Source organism: Lepidochelys kempii, chromosome 26, assembly GCF_965140285.1.
Source record: "Lepidochelys kempii isolate rLepKem1 chromosome 26, rLepKem1.hap1, whole genome shotgun sequence".
NCBI lineage: Eukaryota > Metazoa > Chordata > Testudines > Cheloniidae > Lepidochelys > Lepidochelys kempii.
This window is the reverse complement of record NC_136405.1, coordinates 4,952,582-4,968,168: the sequence shown is the minus strand read 5'-3', so window position 1 is coordinate 4,968,168 and position 15,587 is coordinate 4,952,582.

Sequence of the window (15,587 nt, the reverse complement as noted above, 5' to 3'; positions counted from 1 at the left end):
CCAATAAATATGCAAAGACAACTTTTCCTTAAGGCAGAAGGGGTGGGGAAGGAAAACCTTTTCTTTTCCCTTGGTCTATTTGTTTTAATCACTTTCTCCCTCCTATTTTAGCTCTTCCTCATTAGTCTGGTAACAAACCGGGCCAGGGGATATGACTAAGCGCCTGCTATTGTTAAAGAGAACAGGACTAGGAGGAGGAAAGGATGGGCTATATTTGTATTGCAAGGACTTCTCCAGGTGGTGGGCTAGGTACCAGTCAGTCAGCTAACCAGCCACTGAGTGGCACTGTTGCTTTGCACCTCTGGAGATGAATTTGTATCTCTCTGCCAGAAGAACCCTCTGCTGCTAAATCAAATTGAGCCGTTAGGGACCTGATCCAGAGCAACTGAAGTCAGTGGAATGACTCCCATTGATTTTGATGGGCTTTGGCTCAGAGCCCTTGGAATGAATCATTCCGAAGCGATAGCGGGATGTTGCAGCACATACTCAGATACAGAAGGATGTAAAGCTCTTTGGAGCAAGAATTGCCTCTTTCCTCTGTGTGTGTACAGCACCTAGCACAATAGGGTCCTAGTCTATGACTCGGGCTCTTACCACAATACAAGTAAGTAATACCAACGTTCCTTCTCTTTTACACTCTGCTCCACTACGGAAAGAAATGGAGGCTGTGTGTCGGGGAGTGCTTTAACTCCATAATTTGTATGCCTCAGAAAGGATGCAAACCTATTGCGTGAGGTCCCCTCCCCCCCCACCATAGGCACTAATTCCATAACTGCCCCTGGGAATGACCAAAGTGCCCCTGTAATTAACAGTTAGGATTTGTTTCATGTAAATCACCATTAGAGGAGTTTGTTCAGATTCAGCGAGGCAATTATTATATGCTAAGTAAATAACTGATTACTCAGAAACACATGTGCAGTAGAGGGGTGTGTCTGTCTGTGACCTACTGTAGTTAAGGCTCACTAAATATGCTCTTAATAATCAACTGGTATTTATTTAATATACAATAACTCTGATGCTAAGCTTCAGTGAAAGGCACAGTTAATTAAAACCGTGTTTTGAAATCAGTCCTCTGGGGAAAATCTTTTATATTAGCTGACTTTTCCCTCTTTTCCTCATCTGTCCCTACTGTTAATTTCAGGTGTTAAATTTTTCTTCCATCCTCTGGGGTTATAATTTCCATACTGATCCCCATAATAATGCAGCTTGGCGGAAGATGCTTTTGTTCTAGCAGGCACAGGAGGTGAGTTTTGCCATTGACTTCAAAGGGGCCAGGGTTTCACCCAGGATGTTTTTACAAGTAATTTAATTGAGAGGAGTATTGTTTTATTCATATTACGGTAGGGCCTAGAGGCTACAACCAAGATGGGGGGGGGCATTGAAGTTGGCACTGATAAAACACAGAATGAAAGAATCCATGCCCCAAAGAGCTTACAGTCAGACAGGGCAGACAGTGGCTTGGATGGAAAATGACATGTTCTTGGTCACACAGCAGAACATGGAGTAGATACCAGGACTCTTAGGTTAGGGGCCTAGGCCCAGATTTTTACAGGTATGTAGGCATTACTGCAGTCAGCCTTGCTACACCTAAGTTACATTTTCAAAAGGGATTTTGACTCCTAAGTACATAAATCCCTTTAAAAAATGAGTCTGCGGCTCCTAAATCTATTAGGTCTTGCAATGCTGAGCGCAGCAATACCTAAATCCCTTTAAAAACCTGGCCCCTAGCCATTAGCCTACACTGCCTCCCAATTACAGTGCCTACCCAGTTAATTGCTCTTTTGTCTAGGTGTAGCACAGAGATATGTAAATACAATATTTGTGCCTTGGTGCAATTTGTGCTACTGCTAAATATAGCATTTGTATGAGAAAATTAGGTCCTGTGTGTGTGCATATATCCGTGGAAGGAATTTTCTCTAGTGGTTAGTGCTGAGGCCTGGGTGCCAGGATTCTTGGTTTCTGGTTCTGATACGGCCACTGGCTTACTGTGTGATCTTGGGCAGATCACTGATATTATTATTATTCCTCTCATCCTCACTTTCCCTCTCTCTGACAAGGGGATAATAAATACCTGCCGTACAGGGGATCCTGCAGTCTAGCTAATGCATGTCAAGCATGGAACGCCTGATAGAAATTCAGAATATGCACAAGAAAGTCCAATTTGCGCCCTGTGCTGTGGGACAGCCCAAGGGGTATACAGCATTTCAATCCTATTTAAACCCTAGGGCTTAATTTGGATTTAGGTGATGTGGGGACTTCACCCTGCCCCTCTGCACCCGGATGAAGTTCAGCAACCAGTGCGTGTAAAGAGAAATGCAGAATATGAAACTGGACACAGGAGAACAGCCCCCTCCACCACCAGTGTGTAGGTTTCTTGAAAGCTGGGCAAAAGGGTTTCTTGCTACATAGTGTCCCAAAGCTGATCTGGTTCCAGTGACTCACTCTTCAGCGGTCTTTGTCTCAATTGCTGAAAAAATGTACTATGTTATTGGTTCCAAATAGCATACAATGGTGATGCTAAAATGTCCAAGGCTATTACTGTAGTATGATGTATTATTTCATTACTACTATTATTATTAAGAATGGGGCAGGTCATTCAAGGTGGGTCCTTCCACATTCTACCTGTGGATGGAGTCTCTGATAATGCTGGTGGCAGGTACCTGTTACAGACTGTCCTGAAGCAAGTTTCTCTCCAAGCTCTCTGGGTGGGCTCTGAAAGATAGATTTTTTTCCCCATATGTTTAGTACTCACGGTCTATAGTCTTTTTTTCCAGGGAAAAGGGCAGCATCAAAAGTTCTCTCTTCCCCCTTTGTTAACCTAGGCGCTAACGCTGAGTGCTGTGGAAAGGGAATGCATTACACTGCCCAGCCTCCAAGAGTGAAAAGAATCCAAAGCCTATTAAAGTGCAGGGAAGCAAAGAGCTGACAGATTTATGGGACTTGGACAAGGCCCCAGTTTCCCGGGAGCCTCGGTCGTCCCTTCCCCAGAACAAAGGCGAGGTGATTAAAAGTTAATATCAGATCACGGCTGGAAGCAGTAAGCCGGCTGTAATTACTTGGATGTGGGGATATTAAGGGCCAGTGTAATTATAATTCCGAGGTAATCGAGAGAATGCGCTTGGCCAGGTTTTGTGCTAATGTTGTGTTTTACATATTACATCGTGGCATTAATCGGAATGCTCCCTCACTGCCTTGTCTCCATCTCCCTTCCTACACCACTAGGAGTGCGTTTATTGTCTCTCGAACAAATGAAGAGCAGAATCGTTAGTGTGTCTGCGGCCTGTACCAAGGTAGTGGGGCTACACCGAGACAGCTGCTGCCAGTGCCGGGGTGCAGGGGACAAGTTAAGACGTATGTGGCCTCTACTGAAAGAGAGGGGAGAGGCCAAGATGTTTTATGCCTGTACTGAGATAGAGGGTCCACACTAAGAAATAACTGACTCTAGGGCGTCCTCGACCTCTGTCGAGGAAGCCAGAAGTGGAGAAGAGGGCTACTCATCTCATGGGAGATTGTGACGGAGGGGACAGCCCCCGCGTGCACAGCAATAGCCAGGATAAGTTGTTTAAACTAAACTTGGCAAAGACTCACTGCAATTGGGGGGGGGGGGGGGAATAGCAAATAAACTCCTGATTGTGGGGTTTTTTTTGTTTTTGTTTTTTTTTTAAACTAATGGAAGAAGAGTGCTACTAAGTGAGATGCATTTGTGGCTGGTCTCTCGTCTCTGTGGTGTGGGTTTGGGTAAATAAGTTTCTTGAGCTGCGCGGTGACTGGGGTCTGCACCCCTGCAATGACATTGATCATCGTTCCTCTTCTTGGCAAGACCAGGGATCCCACTCGTAAGGAGAGAGAGAGAGAGAGGCAACTGTCCATTGGCAGAGATACCCCACCATTGCCGATTGTCTTTTGGTGTTTTCTCTTAAAGTCCCTGGTCCGGGAGTCATGTGATGACCTGAGAACATCAACTCTATTTTTGGTGGTTGTTGTGGTTTTTTTTTGTTTTTAAGAAAGTAAGTGGTTAGTCTTTGTGGCTGTGGAGAAAAGCTTGAAAATATGAGCCATAAAGGATCAGATAAAAGAAGGCAAATTTAAAGAAAAAAATCTCAAATTTATTATGTTTTCAAAATCTCATGCCTTAAAATAATTTCATGATTTTGGTGGACAGACTCATGATTCTGGATTGTTTGTCATTGGCAATGCAGATAGCCTGCATTCCTTTGTAGGGAGTAAAGCAGAGTGACTTTCCCTCCTTGGATTGTTCACTTGTCAGCTTGTACAAGGTAAGCAGCTGGGGTAGGGTTTCATAGTTGGTTAGGAGACCACCTAGAAAAACCCAGATGCTGTAGGAAGTGACTCAAGGGGTAAGCCTCCTTGCCGTGGCTCTGAGTCAGCATAGAACCCAATGACCTTCTGTGGCATCATGGTGTGCTGTACTAAGCAGATGCTGCTCTTCAGAGGAGACATAAAGCCCAAGTGGTTGGGAAGATCTTGTGGCAGTCCAGCTAATCCTGGCTAAATCCCCCCTGTGATAATTCTCCCTCTGTGACTTCAAAGAGTGATTTGTACTGTCTCCTGTAGCAGAGAAAAGTCATGATTCAGCTCTTGCGAAGGCAAAGGAATTCTTGATTCAGGCTGCCGGACACAGGCTAACCCTGTAGCTTGCTCTAGCTCTGTAGCTGGCTAAGAAACACAGATTGTGCTGGAGGGTTTCAATGCAGATTTTCTGTCCACATCCTGACCTAGATGACGCAGTGTTGGAATGGACTGCTGAATACACTGAAGGGTTCTAATTGGGCTTCTCTCCTGGACTACAGTGAAGTGTTTTTGTGTACTGTTGAATAGCTGCCACGTTCCACCCTGGAGGTGGCTGCATTTCACTGATGGCTGAAAAGCTCTCTATAGGGAGAGCTTGTACGTTGCTTTGGGATGCTTTGTGAACTGTGTGGCGAAACGATCTCTTTCCTCTTTGGAGGGGAAAGTTTGCCCTGCCATTGCCCATCCTCTGTGGCTATACAGAGGATTTCTGTCTCTGCAGCTCTCTGGCTGACACCTTTCAACAGCACTTCACCCATTTTAAAAATAACCCCAATAACTGGATTATGTGAGCTGGACCTGAGAGGAGGGGGAGAAATTGCTAAATCAGGCATGTGCCATGTCACTGGCTACCTTGCAGCTAACTTTTCCCCCTTTGTTACTCAAGTGACTTAGAAATGACACCTATTAAATGTCATCATGTGGTCAAAATGTCACCAACCCAATGGCATGAACCCACCAGCTCCAGGGATGGCAATGTCACTCGGCACGCCAACGCCATGAACACTGGGCAGAAATGAGGGGGTCAAACGTCTCTAGGGTGACCAGATGTCCTGATTTTACAGGGACAGTCCCGATTTTTGGGTCTTTTTCTCACATAGGCACCTATTATTCCCCCCCCCCAGTCCCGATTTTTGACACTTGCTATCTAGTCAGCCTAAACTTCTCCCAACCCCTCTGATTGTTCAATGGGTGCACCATGGATGCAGTCTGGGATTTACCATTCAGCAAGTGCTGCAGGGATTGGGCTAGAAAGGAACTCCTCTATGCCTTAAAGGAAGAGGGAGGCAAATTAGGACTGGATTTCTCACCCCTAGAGTGGATTCCCCAGGCACCAAAGCATTCCAGCTCATCTACTCCACCCTGAAGCTGTCAATCAGTTGCCCACTGCCCCAGTTACTTGTCACAGGCTCCCTGCGGCTTTCAGCCTCCTCACTGTAGTGTGAATTCTAAGGCTTGGATGGGGGAGGAGGAAGGAGGCCTGAGTATGAAACCTGCTGCCTCCATCCTTCCAGGTCGACTCGTTTCAGGGCCCCTGTATGAGATGGGATTAGAGGCACCACACGCTTCACAGCCAAAGCAGCTAGCCTGAGTCTGACGATAAGGAAAGAAGGGAAGAGGAAACCTCCCTTGGTTGCCAAGGGCTGCCAGAAATGCACAAGACAGGACAAGCCATTGCGCAGAAACCCTTAGTAGCGTTTTGTTGTTTCTTTTTTCCTAATGATTTGTTTTGCATTTGTTTGTTCCTTTCCATGTCACGGCTGTAAGAGCGTTAGATCCTGCAGGGCAGGGAGAGGGAGAGATGATTATAAGTCATTTTAAGAGTAATTAGGTTTGGTCCAGGAGCCTTCTGGAATCCTAGGTCTGCTCAGTTTGCTCCGAGGGTATTTTGTTTCTATTTTCAAATGTTGCTCAGCCCTGTTAGCAAAACTCTGATGGGTGTATCTGTGTCTGGGGTGGAGCTGCCTGGGCTGAAGAGCAGCAGGGTGCTGTAGGCTAGCACTGAGGGGCACTGGCAGAGCTGAGTGTGGGGCAGGGCGTGAATGGAATGGCAGGGCTGCTGCAGACCAAGACTGGGGTGCATTGGCAGCGTGGCATGGGGCCCAGGACTGGAATAGCAGGGGCTGGTGTAAGTCTGGACTGCTGTGCCCCAGCAAAGCTGTAAAGAGGAAAAGCAGGCATTGTGATACCTTGGAGTGGGAGTTCACACAGCACTTGCAAACACAACACACCATCTCTAGCCCCTCCCCCCCTTGCTGTTTTCCTCCGCACGCATAGCAGAAGGATCGGCGTGCACGGTCATGAGGCCTGTTACATCAATATTAACAGAGGTGCCCCATCCCCGGCTCTGCCCAACCGTTTTTGAGGGGCATCGCCATGGGCTCTTGTCGCTTCCTTGACTCGATGTCATGGGGTGCAATAGGGCATGGGAGAAAATGCAGAGGTCTGATTAAATCCAGAGAACCTCCCCTGAAGCCAGTCATGCTACTCCAGATTTACACTGGCATAAATGAGAGCTCCGCTTGGCCCAGGGTGTTTTATTTCAGCCCTCTGGCTTCATTTCTAAAAAGGTGTTCCAAAATCATACAGCCCACCAGTTCTGCCTGATTGGACTGGCATTTCCTAGCCCCCTCCACCCCTCTCCTCTCTGATGAGGAAACTGGTGCCTAGGGAGAGCTGGTCCTTGCACCAGGAATCTAAGATGGACACTTGATTGGAACCCACTATATATATTAACGGGGGCTAAGCAGAATATGTTTATGCTTCTTGGTCATGTTGCTCCCATCCCTTGTAGATGAGTCTCCTTCACTCATGTCTCTGACAAACTCCTGTGGAAGATAAACAGCACAGTCATAGCTAGGCTTTTGTAGTAACAGGTAGCTTAGCATGGCTAAACACAGCCTGGTTGTAAGGTGCTGCATTGACCACCCTGAACATAAGAACAGCCATAGTGGGTCAGACCAAAGGTCCATCAAGCCCAGTATCCTCCTGTCCTCTGATAGTGGCCAATAGTAGGTGCCCCAAAGGGAATGAACAGACAGGTTATCATTATGTGATCCATGCCCTGTCACCCAATCCCAGCTTCTGGCAAACAGAGGCTAGGGATGCCATTTCTGCCCATCCTGGCTAATAGCTATTGATGGACCTATCTTCCATGAATCTATCTAGCTCCCTTTGGAATCCTGTTATAGTATTGACCTTCACAACACCCTCTGGCAAGGAGTTCCAGAGGTTGACAGTGCGTTGCATGAAAAAAATGCTTTCTTGTGTTTGTTTTAAACCTGCTACCTAGTAATTTCATTTGGTGTCTCCTTGTTCTTGTATTATGAGAAGGAGTAAATAACATGTCCTTATTTACTTTCTCTATACCACTCATGATTTTATAGACCTTTATCATATCCCCCCTTAGTCACCTCTTTTCCAAGCTGAAAAGTCCCAGTCTTATTATTCTCTCCTCATTTGGAAGGAAGCCTCTATTTATCCCCATCAGCAGGGTCAACTCGGTGAAGGAAGCCTCTATTTATCCTCAGCAGCAGGGCCAACTTCCCTCCCCACAGTCCTGTTGCCCCTTTTGGCCTGAGCAGCTAGCCAATCTTTAAAGTCTTGAGGGTTGTTTCCATTAGGAGGAGAAATTGATGATAGAGCCCAGGTATTTCTAGGGTGCTGTCCCCTTTATGTACAGAGAATGTATATGAAGTCTTCTGTCCCTGAGCACAGCAAGGACAAAGAACAGGAGGCACCTTCCTGGTTCAGGAATCCAAACTCGCTTCCAATCAGCACTCTGCCCCAAAGAAGCTCTATCTCTTGGCTTTCTCTAGGGCCATGCTATCAGTGCTTCTCTGGCTTTTTCTAGTCCTGCCTGCTTCTGATACACTGAAATGCACAGCCCTTGTATTTGCAATCAGCCCCCAGAGAAACACCTCTGCTCATGAAGCCCTTGCATGTGATCTAGTCCTTTGGGCAGTGTTTTCTATTGTTTCCGTGTATCTTACTCCATAAAGGAGCTTAATTTCTTCTTATGTTTTTCCTGAATGATTTATGTTATATTAATCAAAATGAAAAAGTTGAAATGTTTCCACTATCTCAAAATGTTTGGATAATTTCCCATAAAAAAACAGTCAGAACATTTTCGACTAACTCGAATATTTATATATCGTCCTCCATACAAAAGTGCTTCTCACACTACATATGCAGCAATACTAAGATGAAGGCTGGCAACTAGCCCGCTGTGCTGCAGTGGCAGATGTCATTATGATGTATGGAATAAGTCTTTTTTAAGAAGGAGGCTTTTAGTAAAGAAAACAAGTGCAGCTTCAGGTAAACAGGCTTCCCCCGAGTGTGAGTTCCGCCTTGGTTTCTCTTGTTTACCAGGGACTATTTTAGAACTCCACACCACATGGAGACATTTAGTGGCTGAATAATATTCTGAAAGTACATCTATTATGACAAGAAAGAAGGATGTTTTGGTCAGGAAAACTTGGGCTGACCATCTGCTCTTTTGAAAAGTGCCATGGGATATGAAGGAGATGGTATTCTTAGCTCTGACCTGAAAGGCAATAAACAGCAAAGTGTTAAACCTACCTGCTGTAGGGCTGAACCTGCTGAGAAGTGAACTTTTTTCCCCCAGGGAGACTAGGTACTGCATTTTCAAAATCCATGTCTTAGATCACTAAGCCATCCCTTCAGGCAGCTAACTCAGGTATGCTTAGTGCACTCTCTTCATCTTGTGCTGAGCAGAATTCTTCATGATAGCCTGCAACATCTTGTATGCTGGTTGGGTTTTGTTTTGTTTTTCCTTTTTATTTCTCCTTCTCCTCTTGTTTATATCAGGCTTCGTCTGTTGCATCCGAGTGTTTCTCCCCCAGGTGTTTCAATTATGTATGAACGCTGTGTGTTTGATAGGTGCTTCAGGTTTCCATTTGCCATCTGAGCTTTGTACAGAAACAGAGTCACCTCGCTCTAAACTCGAGACGCGCTTGAGCAGAGCTGTCGTAGCGCCTTTTGGTGGCTGCACTTCTAGAAGCTGGTTGTGTTTTATGGCTTGTTAAAGTTAACCCCACTGCTTTCCTGATCTGTTTCTACCTGGACCTCTTGACCTTTTGGAGCTTCTGACAGACCCAGAAGATAGAGCTAATGCTGCCTCCTCTCCTTGAGCATTAGCTTGTGCTTCTGCTAGAGGTTTTCATGCGCTGTAGGTAGTTGACGCTTAGTGTCACATCAGCGCAGCTCCCTAATGCTGCACTAGGAACATCAAATTGATACTTGACAGGTTGTGACACATGGTAATATTTTTTGAGATTTTTTTTCCTCCCTAGCTGTCAGGTAGGAAAGAGCTTAAACGTCTCTATGGCACCTGCATGCTGTTCCACCCTCTTGTATTATAGAGGCTGTCGCCAGTTGCTAAGGCCTGGACTACACTCAAAGTTAGGTTGACCCAGCTACAGCACTCCAGGGAGTGAAAAATCCACACCCGTGAGTATCATAGTCAAACTGGCCTAACTCCTGGCATAGACAGTGCTAGGTCGACAGAATAATTCTTCCAGTCACCTACTTACTGTATCTCGGGGAGGTGGATTGACTATGCCGATGGGAGAACACAGCTATCACTGTAGGGAGGTAAGGGTGAGGACCTGTAGGTTTCTCTCGTATATGGTTGTCTGTGGGGCTCTGCTGTTGAAGAAAATTGTGTTGTCCAGGAAGTTGATGCTGGTGTGGAGTGTTCTAGAGAGAGTTGGATGGATGGGTTGAAGTTGTGGTGGAAATTTGTGAGGGAGTTTAGGTCGTCTGGCCAGAAGATGAAAATATCATCAGTGTACCTCAGGTATATCATTGGTTTTGTGGGTGAAATTCTCACTTGGGCTGCAGGCCCCCACATGGACTGCACCTCACTTAATTCTGTTTCGTTCAGGTTCTCATACCGAGCCCATGACTGCAGTGCCTCTGTGCCTTCCAATAGTGCTTTAAGTGGTGATCAATGACCCATGATACAGCTGAAAGTGATTCCCTCCCCCTGAACCCGGGTGTGTGTGTGTGTGTACACACACATGCACGCTCATCGGGTCCTGGCCAATCGTTTCCCGGCCCCAAATCTGGTGATCAGTTTGAACCTGAGCATGTGAGCCAGGCATCTAGAAAGAATTCTCTGTACCATATCAGAGCACCAGTCTACCCCATCCAGGGTCTCTCTTTGTTTCATGATTTATGGTGTGTGATTGGACTCCTAAGTCACATGTTATTGCTTCATGCTCCTCGATTGCATGATAGAAATTTTTAGAACAGGAGAACAGAAAATAGCAACTGGTGAAGGATGAGCAGTGAATGATGTGTGCTCCCAGGTGAATTTTGAGACCAGTGATCCTTTGTCTTTGAATTTGTGAATCCTTCAGCATGTGTGACTGTGTTCCACACTCAGTTGGCATACATCTGAGTCCTCAGTCATGAATAATGTAGCACCAGCCGCAGAGCTAAGTTGGCCTCTTCACTGCAAACATATTTGTGGGGCTGTTTATTCATTACAAGTCCAGCCCTTTGCTCTAATTAGGTACTTGTATGTCCCCTCTTACTGATGTATCTGAGCACCTCACAATCTTTAAAGTATTTATCCTCACAGCAACCCTGTGAGGTAGGGCAGTGCTACTATCCCCATTGTACAGATGGGAAAATGAGGCACAGACTAAATTACTTGCCCAAGGTCACACAGGGAGGAAGGAATTGAACACAGGTGCCCTGAGCCCCCCAAGCTAGCACCCTAACAGCAAGCCATTTCTTCCTACTAGCAGCCCAGATATTTGTAAATAGATTATATTTATCTTACAAGTGTCCCTTTAATTCTAACCCTCTCCGCCTTAATGTTTGCATGTTACCAGCAGTGACACCCCCAAAGGGAGCGGCTGAGTTAACTGGCACCTGCCACGTTTGACTAGGACTTCCAATCGCTGATCAGCTGATGCTTCATCCTTAATTAGGAAAAGCACTCAAAATGTCACCCAGAGAGCCATGTCCCAAAGCTGCCACTCTGGCTGCTTGCTAATGCAGAGCTCACCCAGGCTGAGAGAGAGACTGGGAGATTTGTTCTGAAATTCTATTTGTTTGCTTTGTCTTGTTCAGCCATCTGTTTCGACACCACGTGTGTGAGGCAAGTCTCCATTGTTCCCTCAGCTAATCCGACTTATGGTCATGACTGTATGACTCCAAGGGCCGGGGCAGTGGTCTACAGCTGGGATTTTGAGGTCTGCTTAGGGCCTCCCACCCTTTGAGACAATGCATGTATTGGTCAAAGTGGTACTGAGTCGGAGGCCAGATGGCCTTGTGGTTAAGAGTGGGTCTGGGACTCCAGAGATCTGGTGTCAGTTTCTGCCTCTGCTTAAGGTTACCTGACGTGTGTAACCTTAAACAAATCACTTCTCTTCGTGCCTCAGATCGGGATAATAACCCTTCCTTACCTCCCCAGACTGTTGTGAGGGTCAGTTTACCCACAGAGAGGAGCAAGGAGGCACATTCTCATGTGCCTGAGAATAAGAAGTAAAAAGAGAGGGGCCAGGAAGAAAAACATAGGAATCTTCTTTTAAGAAACCACAATAACCCAACCGTCCAGAAATCCAGTGCATGGGAAGTTTGGCCCCAGCCCCAGGGAGAAGCAGCAATTTAGCATACTCAATTAGGAAATGATTCCTTAGGGTATTTGTTTGCCTACTGGGCTAAAAACACCCTAGGAAAATTTCTGAATCTTTTCTTAGAATCATAGAATATCAGGGTTGGAAGGGACCTCAGGAGGTCATCTAGTCCAACCCCCTGCTCAAAAGCAGGACCCATCCCCAATTAAATCATCCCAGCCAGGGCTTTGTCAAGCCTGACCTTAAAAACTTCTAAGGAAGGAGATTCCACCACCTCCCTAGGCAACGCATTCCAGTGTTTCACCACCCTCCTAGTGAAAAAGTTTTTCCTAATATCCAACCTAAACCTCCCCCACTGCAACTTGAAACCATTACTCCTTGTCCTGTCCTCTTCCATCACCGAGAATAGTCTAGAACCATCCTCTCTGGAATCACCTCTCAGGTAGTTGAAAGCAGCTATCAAATCCCCCCTCATTCTTCTCTTCCGCAGACTAAACAATCCCAGTTCCCTCAGCCTCTCCTCATAAGTCATGTGTTCCAGACCCCTAATCATTTTGGTTGCCCTTCGCTGGACTCTTTCTTCTTCTCCTTCCCTGCATTTAAGGGAGGGGAAAAAAGGAGCAAAACCATCCAGGCTTTCTTTCATTCATTCGTTTGTTCGTTCTCTTTTTTTTAATCTATCCCTTCACACCAAACACTTTCAAAGTTAATTTCAAAAAGCTGGGAACACTGATAGTTTTAATTAATCCGATGCCTAGGGAAATACGATTTGTGTTGCCAAAGACACTCTTGCCTTCTTCTGGATAGCTATCTTGCGCTGGTTAATTTTGATGTTTCCAACTTGGCAGTGATTATAGCTGTGACTCTTTGTCGCTTTATTTTATTTGATCATAAAGGTAACATATGTCAAGTTGTTTGGTTTTTTTCCCCTCCCCCCTCACTGCACTGACCAGCCAGGGTCTCACTTTGATATAATGACAACTGAGTTTCCATAATAAACCTCTTCTCTCTGAGGATTTGTAAAATTCGAGTGCTGGCTGAAATCTGAGGAGTGAGGTCAATTTCAAACGAACAAATTGGTAGCCAGGGTTGGAGCAGTGGAATGTACAGGGGGTCAAGAGTCTTGAGTTCTATATCCAGATCACCTGCTGATCTACTGTATGATCTTGGGCAAATCACTTTTGCCTCTGTTTCTCCTCCAACCATTTCTCTATTAAACTCATTGTGGCAGGCTTTCTCTCTTACTGTGTACCTGCTGTACATTGCTAAGCGCAATGGAGTCCTGATTTCACCTGAGGTTTCCAGATGCTACTATAACATCAATTAATTGATCAAAGGCCTTGATTCTCCACTCCTTTACACTATGGTAACCCCATTGACTTCAATGGTTTATTCCTGATTCACATCAGTGTAACGATCTGATCCAGAAGCCACTGAAGACTGTGTGAAGACACCTGTGGATTTTAATGGGCTTTGGATCAGGCTCTAAGGGAGAAGAGAACAAGGCAAGGTTCTGGGGTTCTGTTCCCCACCTGAGACAAATTCAAAGTACAATCTGGGGAAGTTAGTCAGGGCTGATCTGTAAATAATCATTTGTATGTATACAACAACTTTCATTCAAGAATCTCAAAGCCATTTATAAAGATTAAACAGCTGACCCTTGTGTCACCCCACCCACATACATGTACGCCCCTTTGGGGCAGGCCAATGGTGGGAAGGATCAAATAATATTTGTTCTATAATTGATTTGAATTTTGAGACTAATTTTAAAATAAACAATTTGATTTTTATTTCAGATTATTTGTCCGGCTCTAGAGCTGAGCTAATAATTTAAATCAAATAGTCTAAAAAAAATCACCAAATTTCTCCAGTACATGCTCTGGACTATATTTGTTAAAGTTAATTTAAAAAACAAGTAGCGGACCACTGTGATCATCTAATGTGACCCCCTGCATCAGGCAGTCCAGAGGATTCCATCCAGTGATCTCTGGGTCAGGCCCATCATTTCTAGTCGAGCTACAGAAGATATTTCAGAAGGACTCCTCAGCCAGTTAAGTCCGTGACTGCCCTAGACTAGTGGAAATGATTTTTGTACCCAGGCCGAGATCCCAACTATTCTCGAGTTGGACTCCAGCAGGCAGAGTCCTAAAGGCTGGAACCCTCCGCTTGGCCGCAGACCGCTGTAGCCATCATGCTAAGGCCAACACAGCATTGCAAACCCTGTCTGTTGTTACAGTGCTAAGGTGGCCTGTCTGCCTGGTGACTTTGCCGTGAACTCTGGCCCTCCTCATCCACGCTTGATCTCCCATACGGAACCTCATTAGCATGTTGATTGAATGTTTGCTAATGTGCCATATGTGAGAGCAAATGAAACCAAACAAATCACATGCACGCTTCTGTTGGGCGCAGACCTAGTTCTCTGTGTGGGAAGTAGACCCCCGGGAGAAGTATTTGAGAGAGCCCTGGTTAGAGGAGACACAAGCCATCAAGAGAGTTGATCTGTATTGCTGTAATAACCTCCTCCAGCCTCCTAGCTGTCTGCTGGCACGAGACCCTTTGCCTTTCTGCATTGTCCTGTGTCCTTCCTTTCACTCCCCATCAGGAAGGTGAGTGGTTCAGGCCCCATCTCTCCCCATAATCTAGCGTAAATGCTGCGCTTCGTAGCCGGTTAGCTCAGGCTGGCATTTGGAAATGACATTTAAAGGTCACTGCCAATCTTCTCGCTTGGAGAATATGGAAAGAAGGCGTCAGTGGAGGATTTGGGGACCGGTGTAGTCACCTAATGAGCATTTGTGTGAGGCTATTAGCTGTACATGGCTGGGGGTGAAGAAGGGGGAGTGAGAGAAGATGAGGTGCAGCATTCAGAATGAGAGTGAGATAATAGGGAAGAGTTGAGGGAGATCCTTGCAACCCACTGCCTGAGCCACGGAGAATATTAGCAGTTACAGCTCTAGCTAGGAACACATGTCTTTTGCTCAAGCTGTAGCAGCTCATACTTTTACCTCTGCAGTTCAGTCTCTGATGTGTCGGCCAAGACAGCAGCCATTACATGAGCAGGCCTTGCTGAAAACAAGGCCCATCAAACACTGTTCTTGACGGTGAGCTTCCTGTGCCCTCGCAAATCAGGGGATGTCTGTGTAAAGTGTGAGATTCTCCCCTGCACAGAGAGCCAACGCGAGGTTTATGCACCACTCCCGAGGCCTCAAAACTAGGTCTTGTGCTGGCCTCTCAGCACAGCGGGGAACTTCAGAAGCGCAGCTGCAGATGGGAACCAGTTAGTTCAGGGGAATCACTTTGGCATGGCCACAGGTGATGAGCCAGTATACTAGCCAATGTGCCTGCTTGGATCAGAAGAATGGCCATGTGGTAAAAGCCCTGGACTTGGACACAGAACAACTGCACTTAATCCCCAGCTCTGCCCCAGAGTCCCTGTCAGACCCCAGACAAGTCACTTCGGGCCAGATTTGTAAGGGGGCTGGTTTTTGAAATGGGTGGGAATTAAGCTCCCATATACCTCTTTAAATATTTGTCTCTAAGTCTCTCTGGGCCTCAATTCTCCGTCTATAAAAGGTGGTTAATAAACCTCCCTTAGTCCATCTTGTTGCTTTAGATTGTAATCCCTTTCGGGGCAAGGACAGTCTTTCTGTGGTACAAGCAACATGC